Source organism: Chionomys nivalis, chromosome 9, assembly GCF_950005125.1.
Source record: "Chionomys nivalis chromosome 9, mChiNiv1.1, whole genome shotgun sequence".
NCBI lineage: Eukaryota > Metazoa > Chordata > Mammalia > Rodentia > Cricetidae > Chionomys > Chionomys nivalis.
In genome coordinates this window covers 51,129,416-51,143,951 of record NC_080094.1, presented here as the reverse complement: position 1 = coordinate 51,143,951, position 14,536 = coordinate 51,129,416, and positions in this window count along the sequence as shown.

Here is a 14,536-nt window from a genome sequence, read left to right as displayed (position 1 = left end):
TTGTGGGATGATTCAGATGAAAATCCCAGCAATGCTCAATATAAGTGAATTTGATATTAGGTTTTCAGCACTTCACAGAAGGCCCAGGACCAGATTCAGGATATCTAATAGGTTGCCTGACCTTCGTATTGGGCTAAATCCTCCAAGAGCCCTGCCATAGCCAATCTAGAAATGAAGCTCAGTGCCTCTGAGCCTAGAAAGCTAGGAAGTCTCCTTGCTCATAAATGATTTTTGTAATAGAAAATTTTTTTTTCTGGGAACGTATAATTGTAACTAACTCTCAGATAGGTTGGTAAAAACAGCTTATGCTGTTTTTCTGGATTAAGACATGAAAATTTAAATCTTAACTTTTTATAGCAACAGTGGTCTAGTTGTATGGAATAGACACATGGCAGCTGCTTCGGGAGAAACCAATATTTAGTTTTTACCTCAAAGAAACTTAAGATGTTCAGCAAATATTGTCACATGGGAGCTAGTTGTGATGATGCAAGATGTGATTGACATGGCTAGAAGCCAGGAGACACAAAAGTCATGAGAACTCACAGCTGGTTGAATATGGAGATTAGTTTACATAATGTCAAATATTTTGAAGTATTTCATAATACTTTATTTTAAAACAAATAATTATGATAAAACTGGTAGGAAACCAATTGTTTTTATGATAACTTGAAAAAAATAAACAAATATATAAAATATATATGTGGAATATACTTAAAAGTACACAATGAAAATAAGGGTTTTCGGGTTTTGCCTGTTGTGGATTAACTTGCATTACTTCTCATCTTTAAAAGTAAATAGAAATATGGATATATATTTTATTCAACTATTGTTATGGAGATTCTGATTGTCAACTTGCCTACATCTGGGATTTACTAAAACATGAGGGGCTGGGTACACCTGTGAGAGATTTTTATTCATTGAATTATTTGAAGTAGGAAGACGCACCCCAAATCCAGATCTTTTGAAGAGTGAATATCCACTTTAATTCTGGGCCTTACCTTATGGTGGAAGCTTATATGAGAGACATCGAAGAAGAAAGTGTTTGCTCTTTGCCTGCTTGCATTCACTCTCATTGCAAGTTGATTTCAGTGATATTAGAGCCTACTTCTTTGGGATCTACACCAAAGACCATCAGAACTATCCAGTTTTGTGAACTGGATAACTACTAGATTTTTGGGCTATAACCTGTTAGGCATTCTAGTAAATCCCATTATACACATATATACGTGTGTATATCTCTATCTCTATCTCTCTATATCTCTCTATCTATATCTATATCCATATCTATCATCTCTCTCTCTATCTATATCTCTCTCTATCTATCTATCTATATCTATACCTATCTATCTCTATCTATCTCTATATCTATATCTATAGATAGATAGAGAGATTCATTCTAGCAGTTCCATTTCTCTTTTGAGAACCTCAACTAATGCAACTATACAAAGGAGCAAACCACCTACAGTAGAATGCAGAACCTTGGAACAGTGCCACTGGGCTGAGAAGATAAAACTTGAATGTTATGCTAGATCATGAAGAGCAACTTCACAGAATAAATAGAAGTTCAGAGGGAGGGGCCCACATTTAGCCATGGTCCTCTCATAAAAGCATTTTCCTTTATGCTGGGCATGTACATATAATATAATGAGGAGGTAGGAGGCAGAGAAAAACCTTTCCTCATGATGTGTGTACATGCTTATCAGACTTCCCTACTTGTAACTAAATGTATATGTCTGTTATTTTTCTTTTTGAACTTTTAGTCCTGTGTTTTGAGTTTTCAAATGTGAAAACATTTTCAATACTCCGATGATATCATGCTTGGATTATGGTTTTTCTATTATAAAATTTTCTTCACTTTCATTTTGTGGGGTTACTCTTGTTAGGGAAACGTGGACTGTTACTTCTTCTTGCGGGTTTGTCTGATTCCAGGAATGTAGAATGCTGATTTTACGCAGTGTCAGAGGGTTTCTCTGCTGCCTTCTAGAGCTTGTACAGTGTTGATATTATTTATTAATTAAATGTTTAGGAGAATTCACTAGTGAAATGTTCCAGGAAAACTACTTTATAGCATACATTCATTTTCCTTAATAGGTATAAGGTGATTTAGGATATGTCACTTTCTTGAATAAATTGAAGTTATCTGTGTCTTTTGAGAACTCTTTTCATTTCATCTAAATTGTTAAATTTATGAGCATAAAACTTTCAATTATATTCCATTATTATCTTTTGATTTGCAGAGTTTTCAATGATGTCTTCCTATCATTCTTGATATTAATAATTCATGTCTTCTTTCTTCTTTCCTAATCAGGTGGAATGGCCTTTGGGTTAATTTGAGTCTCTTTCTTGTCTTTGCCTTTCTGCATCTCTGTCTTTTTCTTATTTCATTACTTTCTGTTCTGGCTATGTTTTCTTCTCATTTTTTATTCACATTTTCTCTTATATTCCAGGTTCTTATAGAGATGTATATTACTGTTGTGAAATATTCTTACATGGTAATTTAAGCATGATCCACTGTAACATTTTCTGAAATTGCTTTCGGAGCTGAATCTTCTGGAACTTATGTTACGGATTTATTTTCATTGCATTTCAGATGTTTTCTAACAGCACCTATAAGACATTCAACACATACTTTACCTAAGACTGTATTGTTTTTTGTTCTATCTTATTTTCCCATTATTTGGAGATTTCTGACATCTTTCTTTTAATCAATTTCTAGCATAATTGTTATAATTATGTATATATATATTTGGAGATTTCCAACATCTTTTAATCAATTTCTAGTGTAATTGTTATAATTATGTATATATATTGCAAATATGTTTTTATTTTTTTAATGACCAGAACTTGTCAGTTGATTCAGAATATCTTTATTATTGTTGACTATTACCGATGCAGTCATAAAAATACAAATTCTACAATTTTTGTAAGATTTGTTTATATTTTGAACATTGTCTAGTTGAAAGTGTTACGTGAGTTTTCAACATTTCTCTTGATTTTCTGTTAATTATCCTCTAATTACTGAAAAAGATACTCAAACCTCCAGGCATAATTGTGAATTTCAACCCCCTTGAACTATTATGTGTGTGTTGGAGCTCTATCTGTCATTAAATGTATACACACATAGAAATTCTGGGTTCATAGTGTTTGCTCGTTTGTTTGAAAAGAATACCACTTTTAAGACATGAGCTTATGTATTGTGAAAACTCGACACCTTTTGCTATTTCTATGTATGTTTCTTGGACTGATTTAATGATTTGTTTTTTTTATTTCTTGTCTTCATTTATTAGAGTATTGTGGTGTTTGTGTGTGCCTGTGCATGCATATAGGTGTGTGTTTTTTCTTGTGAATTTTTGAAATTATTGGTTTTATAAAATTTTCTTTATTAAATTTTGAAAAAATATGTTGGTCTTTTAAAAATATATTTACGTTTGTAAGTGTCAGGGGTACTTTGTCTGCTTGCCACATGTGTGTGACACCTGGAGAAATCAGAAGAGGCATCAAATCTCCTGAGAATGGAGTTACAGAGCGTGTGAGTCACCACATGGGTTCTGGAAATTAAACTCAGGTCCCCTGGAATAGGAACCAGTGCTCTTGACCACTGAGCCATCTCTCCAGTCCTGGTCATTATTTCTTAAAATATCTTTTGTATAGGTATTTTCTGTAACTTTATTTATGCATATCTTAGCCTATTTGATAAGTATTCTTTTCATTATATTCACTTGTGTTGTAGTTTGGGGAACTTTTACTGATATATTTTCAAATCCAATAGATCCTTTCACCAAACACATCCAGTCTTCTCAATAATGAAAGAATTTTTGGATTTTCATTTTCATTTTTATAATTTCTGACTCCTGAGATATTGTACCTTTAATACATGTTGATACCTCTTCAAGGAGGGAAAATGTATAACTCATTTTGCTTGTGTGTGTGTGATATTTACATTTCTGTGCATAGGTGCCATTCCCATACTCCCGTGTGTGTGTGTGTGTGTGTGTGTGTGTTTGTGCGCATGTGCACGTTATTTTTCCCACTTTCTCATTGTTCTTCTTTATTTTTGTGACAGGTCTCTAGACTGCCAAGAACTTGCTATGAACTTGTCTAGAGTTTCCTAGGTCAATGATGACCATCAATTTCTGATCTGTCCTCCAATTCTGGCATGCTGGGATTACAATCTTATGCCAATACATTCTGCTTTTGATGCACTGCAGTATCAAATCTTAGCCTTCAATCACTCTAGGCAGGTACTTTTTCAACTAAGATGAAACCATAGACCTCCTTTCTCTTTTGACAGTCTATTTTCTAGTTTTATTCCTTTTCTTTTTGTAATATCTATCTATCTATCTATCTATCTATCTATCTATCTATCTATCTATAGTTATTAATATGAAATGATTTGCATGGTATGTAAAAGAATACTAGTGTCTGAGGTAAAATATATTTACGCATAGAAATGGTCCACTTATAGTTTTATGTAGTAGGTGGAGTTGAGTTAACATAACAGGGAGTTATAATTTTATAACCATCATAACCATCCATGCATGACAGTGGTGAAAGACTATTCCCTTTGTTCTGGCAGTGAATCCCATGAAACCAAATTGTTTCCATTTCATCTATCAGCTCTGTTTCTATATGTGCAGCACTGAACACCCTCTCTCTTTCACGCTCGCCCTGCACAGTTGCCCAGCTAGTGCCGTGCGTCTGCTGGCAGTATTCTCTGTTTTCCCATTTCAGTCTCAGTCTTCGGCCAGTCCAATGCTCCTGTGTCTTATGGATGGGGTTCTCTAATGTCCCTGTCCTCCTTCTAATGTCTTCCTATCTCTCTTGTGTCTTATATCTGTGTTCATCTTGATCTTGAGAGCATCTCCTGATCATTACAACAGACAGACCTCAGTTTTCCAGCAACTTTATTCTCAGCTTAGCTGACTTTGCTGCATCTCAGTCAGAAGCAAAATAACAATAATGCTAATATTAATAATAATAATAATAATAATATGTGTTCTCCTCACAACTAAGTAATTTGTCTTTGTCAATGACTTGATGAAAAAAATCTGTGTTTTTTTTTTTATTTCAGGATCAAAATATCTTCCTGTCCGTGTTCCAGGGGCAGCACTCACTTACCTCCAGCACACTTCTACAAGGTGGAATGTTGTCTTTGGACCACATTTCCAATTTTTTTGTGAGCATCTTGAAAAATACACGGGAAAGACTTTTTGAGGAGCAAGTCTTTTATAAGTGGCCTTCAGAACTGCCAGACCATCATGCTAGATCACACTCGGCTTAGAAGGTTTATTCCTATCTATCTATCTATCTATCTATCTATCTATCTATCTATCTATCTATCTATCTATCATCTATCTATCATCTATTATGTTTCTGTTTTCTTGTTAAAATGACTCTAACTTTCTCTTTTTATTCTTTACTGAAGATAAATGAGCATACATGCATCATGTCTTTTTTGGGGGAAATTACCAACCTTTGAAATTTAAATTCAGTTCACTTCTAGTCTATCTTATAATGGGCTCAGAAAATATTATGATTTTGTGAATTATCCAACTTTTCCTGATTGTTAAGAAGAAGGTCAGTTTTCCACAATCTAAATAAAAGAGGAACTCATTGATGTGCTTCATCTTGCTTTGGTAGATGATGTATCCTTTAGGGGTTCCTCTGAAATATAGTCTTTAGATGGCTTTTCTGATGTCATATAGTGTATTCCCCAGAACTTGCCATTTGGTCTGTTCTTGAAATTCTTTTGTTTACTGTATTCTGTTATTATTATTTTTTTTACCATTTCCAGATGAATTTGAGTAGAACATCAATTTCCATCCAAGGAAAGTGCTGGAAGAACTATAAGCTCTCCCTTCTCTTATTTTATGTTTAACTGCCTTGCAATGAAGCACTTAGCTCCCCATGGTCACTGGCTTTGCAGGTGCCTTAAATCCATGATTATTTGGGATATATTCTCATTCCTTCTATATTAAGAACAGCATAAGCATCTCTCCAGCTGGCTATGTTGTAACTTTAACACCAGTTGTAACTGTTGACTAGACATAGAGGCAGAATTGTGAGTTTGTATTGGGTCTCTTCTGAGGTAAAGGACACATAAGTGTTCGTCAGGAAATTTCAGTTCACTAGTATGCAGTCTGGGCCTATTTCTTTAGTCTAACCTACGTTAGGGAGAATGTGGGAATTTATGATTATCAGCCATTTTAAATAAGATGTCCTTATATCATGTGTCAAAGTTCACCTTGGATAATACTGCAGATAAAAGACCCATATCTTGACTGAAACCTCAGTTTACTTTGTAGATCATCTCTTCTGATTGAGTCTTGGACCAGGAATCATTTCCCTCTGTTCTACCACTGCTTTGTATAATAGTTTTTACTGCGGATTAATTATATTCAAACTTTTATTAGTTTTTTCAAAGACTGTCATCCTTCTAATGCCCGATGTTGTCCCAATATTACTCAGTTCCTGGGTTTATCATGGTAATGAATCCCCTTTGTTTTCAAAGATACAACATTCTGTTGGAAAACTGATAGAGCCATTAACACAATGGGAAACACCTTATGCCAGCGGGCATATCATCTTTACCGGAAGCATCTGATATGCTGCTCGGTGAGTCAGGGAAGTGTGATCCACGTGCATAGTCTCAACTATCTCCAGTTCTACAGAATTTTCTTATTACCAACTATTTCAGGTGCTATCTTGATAAGCATCACTTAGTTTATTTGGGAATATTTGGGGGATACATACCCAGGGGAGCAAAAGTAAAGAAAGAAGAAGTATACTAAAAAATTTAGTTGCAGTGTAGACTACATCAAAAGACTCAGAGGATTCTGTATGCATGAATGAATGTGGATGTTAGAGACAGGAGGAATTTCCCGACCATTTCCATTTTTCACTCACACTAGTAAAGATAATTGGAAGTGAATATCCATGGGTAAGAGACACAACTTTAGCCATGGCGATTCTCTTTGGGTAAGGAGATGTCATTGAAGGAGAGTCAGCTTACAACAATCACAGGAGATGGAGTATATCTGTCCTGAATTCCTAACAGAGGTCTTAGAAGACTATTAAGCCTAAAGAATTCAAAGAAACCACAGTCATACTGATAAGATGGAAAGAGAATGAGAATGGTTTAAAAAAGCCAGGGAGAAAAAGACAACAAATGAACAACAATAAGCTTTGTTTACACCTTTTGGTGACATTCATCAAAGCCAATTTATATTATTAGCTTTAAAACATAATGAATAGATAATAATAAAAATATATAAAAATATAATAATAGTAATAAATTCTATGAAAAATATTCCTAACTTATGAGAGCAATACAATGATATTTAAAGACAATAATTAAAAAATCAGAGACTATTTTTTATCCAGAGATAACTGAACTCAAGGAAACCTAAACTCAATGATCATCCAAATGTTTAAATAACCTTTGGATATAGGGCCCCATGCCTATCTTGTTCCAGAAGAGCAGTGAATTTTCATTTAGGGGTCCAGAAACAAATTTAATGTTGCCTCTATCTAAGATATAATAAGTTCGCTATTATTCTAGACTGATTTACTGGTTATTGCCTGACCTCCCAAGTGTGTAAGTGGGCGGTGGTATACATGAATACTGGACTCCCAAGGAGCTTTTATAACAAGGAAAATCAGACAGAAGCTGGAGACACTGTCAGGGAAAGGTATGTCTTAGTAACATAGTAGCTACTCTCTGGTTCTATTCTTTCTGTGGGTTTTACACATGGATCCCAGAGTGACTGCACCCCTTTGCCATCTGACCAACAGTGAACTGGACTTCCTTTTCCCCCATCATTGCCAGCACCTCTCATTATTTGTTTTCTTAATCTTAGCTATTCAAACTGGGGCACCATGGTATCTCAGCACAGACTTACTTATACTTCTCTGACTGTTAAGACAGTTGGACATTTTAAAAACCGTATTTAGCAGTTACTTCCTATTAAGCCTTTGTTATAAAGAACTTGCACATTAAAAAAATATCTTAATTAACCAGATCCTAAATCTATACATCTCGATGAATTTCTGTACAGTTAGAGATTTTAAGAACTCTGTTCAGATCCAAAGGTTTTTCCTTTTTTTAAAAAAAAAAAATTATCACTTGTCTTCTTGATTTTTTTGTTTCTTTGTTCCTTTAATCTTTTGCACTAAAACTCTACTAGATTTATAACTAGTACCTTAGTTACTTTTCTACTGCTGTGATGAGAAACAGTGACCAAGGCAAACTATAAAAGAAAGAATTTAATTGTAGGCTTAATTTATAGTTTGAGAGATGAGTTCATGACCATTATGTCAGGGAGCAAGACAGCAGGCAAGCTGACATGGCATTGGAGTAATAGCAAAGAGCTCACACCTTCCTGAGAACTGGAGGCAAAGAGAGACTGGGAATGGTGTGGACTTTTGAAACCTTGAATTGCACCCTTCAGTCACAACCTCCTCCAACAAGGCTACACCTTCAAACTACTCCTATATAGTTCCACCAAGTGGGGACCAGGAACACAAATTTATGAGTCTTTGAGATCATTATTATAAAACACACCATTGTAACATAGAGACTTCTAGTTTTGAGTGGGATTCTGGGAAGTGAAGAACTTGGTAACAGGACCAGTCTGGGGAGTTATCAGTCTGTCCCTCAGGGTTCCATTCACCCAGTAGACATAATGATGTTCCTGTCAGTACATTGTTAGATGGAAATCGAGTAGCAGAATTTGAGTATGAGCACATGACAGCATAAGAATCTGATTGAGCAGTATAAGCAAGTAGCTATGATAAGCATGCTTTTGCCAATGCCACTTGTACATTGTATGCTGTAGCATATGGGGATGTAGTTTCTTCTAATGTGACTATTTTTATTTTCCAAACTGGGTATCTACTTAGCACCAATGTCTATGTACAACTCTTCTATCACAGTGGTAAGAATCACTCAGCTTCAAAATTTAGTTTCACACTTGTGTTTCTTTGCCATTACAGATATTGGTTGCAGTCTGACTGCTCTACAATAAGGGATTGAGATTTATTTGTGGCTTTGACAGGTCAATAAAGCATTACGAATTTATGAGGCACTAACAGCTGTGGAAGGGAGATGGAGAAACAGAGTTGATAAATTCTGCCAGCCTGAAGGTAGCTACAGTTCTTTGGTGACTTGTCAAAGTGTCCCCTGATTGGACCCCAGTGTCCAGATCCTAACTCTCCCATTCTACTACATTATTGAAGCAGTCAGTATGGAAAATGAGGCATCTGTCTGCTGCAACCCTCTGAAGTTGAGGCTCTTCTTCAACAGTTAGTAACATATTCTTGACTTGGGACCACAGATGCTAGACAAACATCCCAACCACTTAGCCACACCTTTGACCTCCCATCTTTCTATTTTATCTTATTTACAAATGTATTTTATTTTTAATTATGTGTGTGGCTATACGTAAGAGTATGCCCTGTGTGACAGTACTCATGTAGGCTAGAGTTTCCTGGGGTTGGAATTGCAGGTGGTTGTGAGTCTTTGGATGCAAACTCATGTTGTCTGCAAGAGTATCACTATGCATGTTTAGCCACTGAGTTAGCTCCAGTCCCAAAGGTGTAGTCCAGATGGATCTAAACTCATGATTATTTGGTCTCTGTCTCTTCGGCATATCCCACTGTCATGTGCCACCACAAACTGACCTTTTATTTTCTGAATATATTCAATTTATCTGGTTTGCAACATGTTTGTTCTAAAGATGGGACCTAGAGGTCACACTTTCATTTTGAGCAGAACACATAACTAAATGAGCGAGGTGGAAACCCAGAGAGGGAAGCACAGATGCAAAATCGGGCTACTGGTAATCATACAGAAAATGAGTTTATTCTACAAACCTCATTTAATTTGTTCAAATTATCATTTATTTGCACCTCATTTCTGAATGGATCGGCATTGACTATGAGAAATAGGATGAGAAGGCACAGGGTGTCCTTGAGTAAGCCTGGCCCACAGGTCAGATAAGGCTTAAAGTAACAGTTTATACATGAGATAGATTCAAGACTTGAGTGGAGGTTCTGTTTCATGAACTGTTTTCTCATTCCTCAAATGCTTTTAAAACTTCCGGGACAGAAAGGTAACTAGGGACAGCTGGCAGTCCCTTGACATTTCTGTGTTTGGCATATGATGCTTGGGTTTCAATGAGCAGTATGTTTGCCCAAGTCTTTTCTTGAGTATTTTATGTAGGGAGGAGGTAAAATTCTGGGTAAATGTGTGTTGTTGACATGAGGATGGCCATGTCAAGGATGCTAATATCCCAGGCCCATGGAAATGGCAATGCCTTCTCTGGGTGAGGTTTAGGGAAATGACAAAGCCTTCCCCTCGTTTAAATAGGAATGTTGACATACATATGCAGAAAACATTCACCTTAGCTTCCTCCTCCCTCATGTTTATAGACTGAGACTTCTGCACCTACAAAGGCTTCCACTCCCTCCTGCTGTATATAATGAAGTTGCTGAGTTTGGGGTTGTTGTAGCAGGTGTCCTCCATCCAAGTGAATGCAGCTTATCTACTCACTCACAGCTTTTCGGGATGTCTGTCCTTTCTTCAATATCTCATCTCATGTCTATGTTTTCTCAGTCAGATTTCCAGGTCCAAGCCAGGCAAGGAGAAGCAACATTTCAATACATTTATTGTCCCATGGGAGCATATGTTTAATTATGTAATGGAAATCAGGAGAAAACAAATGTTTCTTCTCTATCACCCTTCCCATCAATCAAGGGATTTGTTGCTAATAAAATATTTTTTTTCACGCAATCAACAAATTGAGTACGTGGTTTGGTTTACATACAATGTGACATCGAAAACCAAGGATGATCAAGTGTGGAACCATTTTGTTAATAGAATCTTAACTGTATTAGAAGAGTTGGGAGATGTATATTAATAAATAAAACATGAAGCTATATGCATGAATTCTGAAATGATAGAATGATCTCAGAGTTCAAAGGAAAGTTCACCTCCAATATATATGAAATACCTGATAAGGCAGAAAAATCCAACATTGTAAACATGAAAATCAGTGCAGTCTACATAGAAGTAAAAATCAAAAGAAAGAAAAGGCAAAATTATTAGGCTCATGGCTTGTTCAGGTGGCCTGTATCAGAGGTAACAGGAAAACCTAAATTGTTGCCTATGGTTTGAACCCACAAAAGCTCTATATCTAACCAAAGGACTTAGAACTTCATTATTCAAAGAATAAATATACTTTGCATTTTATGAAAGGATATAAGTACCCAACTTTATGAAGATTAATTTGATTTCATGGAATTGGAGAACATAGAAGTTCTATGATTGCAAGAGTATTTAATAGTTCAATAAGGAAAAAAGGAATGGCCTAGATTTTTTATATATAGTATTACAATTATTTAGCTACTGTTCTATCATACTAAATTTCAGATACAGTGCCTAGATTACCATTTTTGTTTTGTTATCTTCAAGAAATACCTTTATAATAAGTGAACAAATGTGTCTGCAGTTAGTAAGAAAGGTATGTAACTTAGAATCAATGTAGGGTCATTTGATGTGGAACAAGACAAAGATTTCAAAGAATTTGAATCTTATTGTTTAGGAAGAAGATGAAAAAAAAAAGTATATACAGGAAAGCTGAAGGTGGAGCAGTTTTAACACACTGGGGAGGTGGTATGCACTGAGGGGTAGGATAGCCTCATGGGAGAAGTGGTGCACACTGTGGTAGAGGATACCCTCACTTGGAAGGGGGTACACACCAAGGGAGAGCATAGCCTCATTGGAAAGATGGTGCACACTGCAGGAGAGGATAGTCTCACTAGGGAGGTGGTGCATGCAGAGGAATAGCCTTGGAATAAGGCAGGAAAGAGGTTTAGTGTATTTAAGCTCAGTTTTACAATGTTTAGAGCAAGATAAGACTTTGTTCTTAATCACAGAGAACAAGAAATACTGAAGGGAAGGTCTCTTTAGATATTTGTTGTTTTGAAATGCTCTGGGGAGCAGTATTCCTTTATGTTCAGTGATTTTTCAGGACGTCAATGTCATGTGTCAACAAGTTCTAGAGGGCATTTCAGAGTTTGGACAAAGGTGTAATTATTCCGTTTTACCTCAGAGGACTTTCGATAGCAGTATGGTGGTAACTGATAGCCTCTAGAGTTTTGGCCACATTTTGGAAAGGTTCAGAGGAGTACCAGAGGTTCTTAGGGTAGATGGGAATACATTTCATGACATCAGGATTGAGAATAAGGGAGTGCCATCATTAAAATGGCCATGCTAACAATGTATCTGTGGATACTTTGATTACTGAAGAGCAGAGCCATTCTCCTTTTGTGTGGAGCTGCCCTTTCTCTCCCATCAGATCCCATGAACTGATTTCTTTTATTATTATTTATTTATTTATTATGTATAATTGTTCTGCCTGCAGGCTGGAAGAGGGCATGAGATCTCATTATAGATTACTGTGGGCCACAATGAGGTTGCTGGGAATTGAACTCAAGACTTCTGAAAGAACAGTCGGTGCTCTTAACTTCGGAGCCATCTCTCCAGCACCCCTCCCCCAAGAACTGATTTCATAAGCTCAGCATGCTTCATACCTCGTTGATGGGCAAAATTAAGTTCAGAATGGAATTTTAAAGAATTTGTGATTGGTTTTAAACTTGGACGAAATGTACATATATCCTCATGAGAGCTATTGCACAGCTTTTCATCCAGGGTGAATAATTATGCATAAGACTGATTGCTTAAATACACAGCTCATGATTATGAATAAAATCACCAGTTATACTCTACAAATACCTTGCTCTGCATGGATTAAAGCAAGTAAAACTTGATTGCAGATGCTGGAAATTCTAGGTTTTGAAATTTTTCTGTTGATCTCTAAATATATAACTCAGGTCTCACACCATTCTTGTAGTGGAAGTCATTTGCAAGCTGCAGTTGCAAACGAGATGTTGGTTATTCTGGATTTCACTGTGGAGGGAAGTCCTAGAAGCTGGGTCACTATAAAGTAAATGGGTATCTTTATTTGAGCCTCTTCTTGTTCACCTACTTGTTCAGGATGCAGATGAGTGTGCCAAGGAGGCGTGCTTGTCTAGTCTCATGGATTCCAGCAAGCTCCAGATTCCAATAGTCTGTCATAAGCCTGTCTAGGTGCCTGAAATCCTGACTTTATTACTTTCCCTCTGATTTGGGCTTTGTTGCTTATTAAAATGTACATGTTCCCGGGGAGAATAATCTGTGAAACCATAATCCATCAAAGCAGAGTAGAGAGAATATGCTTGTCAGTTCTGCTCCAAACTGACAGCTTGGCAAGAGTGGGTTCATTTTCCTGTGCTGTTTTGGCACTGTTGTCTTTTGCATCTTTTTACCCCTAACCAGATTAGACCTTCTGTGCAGACACAAACATTAGTCTAAAATTTCATCAGATCATTTCATGTGGACTCACATTCAATATTTGGGCAACTCATTTACTCCTACCGGAATTGGTAGAGACTTGGGGAAAGCAAGGTTCCTTAGAGCACAGGGCTTAGAAGGGAAGAATTCATGTGAAAATGAAAATCTCAGCTCAAAAATGATTTGAAGACATCAAATTAATAAGTACCTCAGAATAGCAACAATGATGGCCAGTTTTCTTAGTCATTATGTCCATTAGACACAGTAGCATTTTAAATTAAATTTTATACTTCTTAATTTACTGACATTAATACATACACAAAAGGACATTAAAACAGTTAAATATCTGCACATTGTCTATAAGGGCAAACAATGGTGCTTCACCCGCCACCTGCCACAATGGCCACCAATCTTGCCTCTTAACCTTTAAGGGAAGGGATAGGGGAGAACACTCATCACAGAATTCCATTGTTTGTTTTTTCAGATCACCACTGAAAAGTGGAGGAAAACACTGATTGTCTTGCTAGGGAAGACAGAGTACAGATAAGAGTTGGAGAGAAAATTATCAGAATCAGAATTGTGATTTACAGAGATACTTGGGAAAGTTATAAGAGATTAGTGGGTTAAAATTAAATCTTGTTCCTTGCTTAAGTTGGTGTATTAGAAACTAGTGTTTCTCATACGTCTGATAATCCTACTGGGTGACTAGTTACCACATATTTCTACAGTTTTTTTTTTTAAAAGCTTTGAAGTAATTATAGTAAAAAACTATTTAAAAGAAACTAGTAAACAATTTCATATGTATTATCATAAATGTTTGAGTCAGGGGTAGATAATATGATCAAGGATGAGTACAAAGTTGATTCCTGTTAAGTAAAAGCATTGATTTCCAAGAATAACTTTGAGGGAAGAATAAATAACTCTTCTCAGCTTCCTATTCTACTGAGATCCAGCTCAGTTTATACCCTTAGAATTTTAGGCAATAATTCGTGTAGCTCATGGAAGGCTGTTTTGGGGGTGCATCAAGTATAAATAAGTAGTATATCACACTATGTAGTTTGGATTCAAATGTTGTAACTTGAAAGAAGTAATAGGTTACCCAACCTTCTCTTAACATGGTAGTAGAACCAACCCTTATCTGTC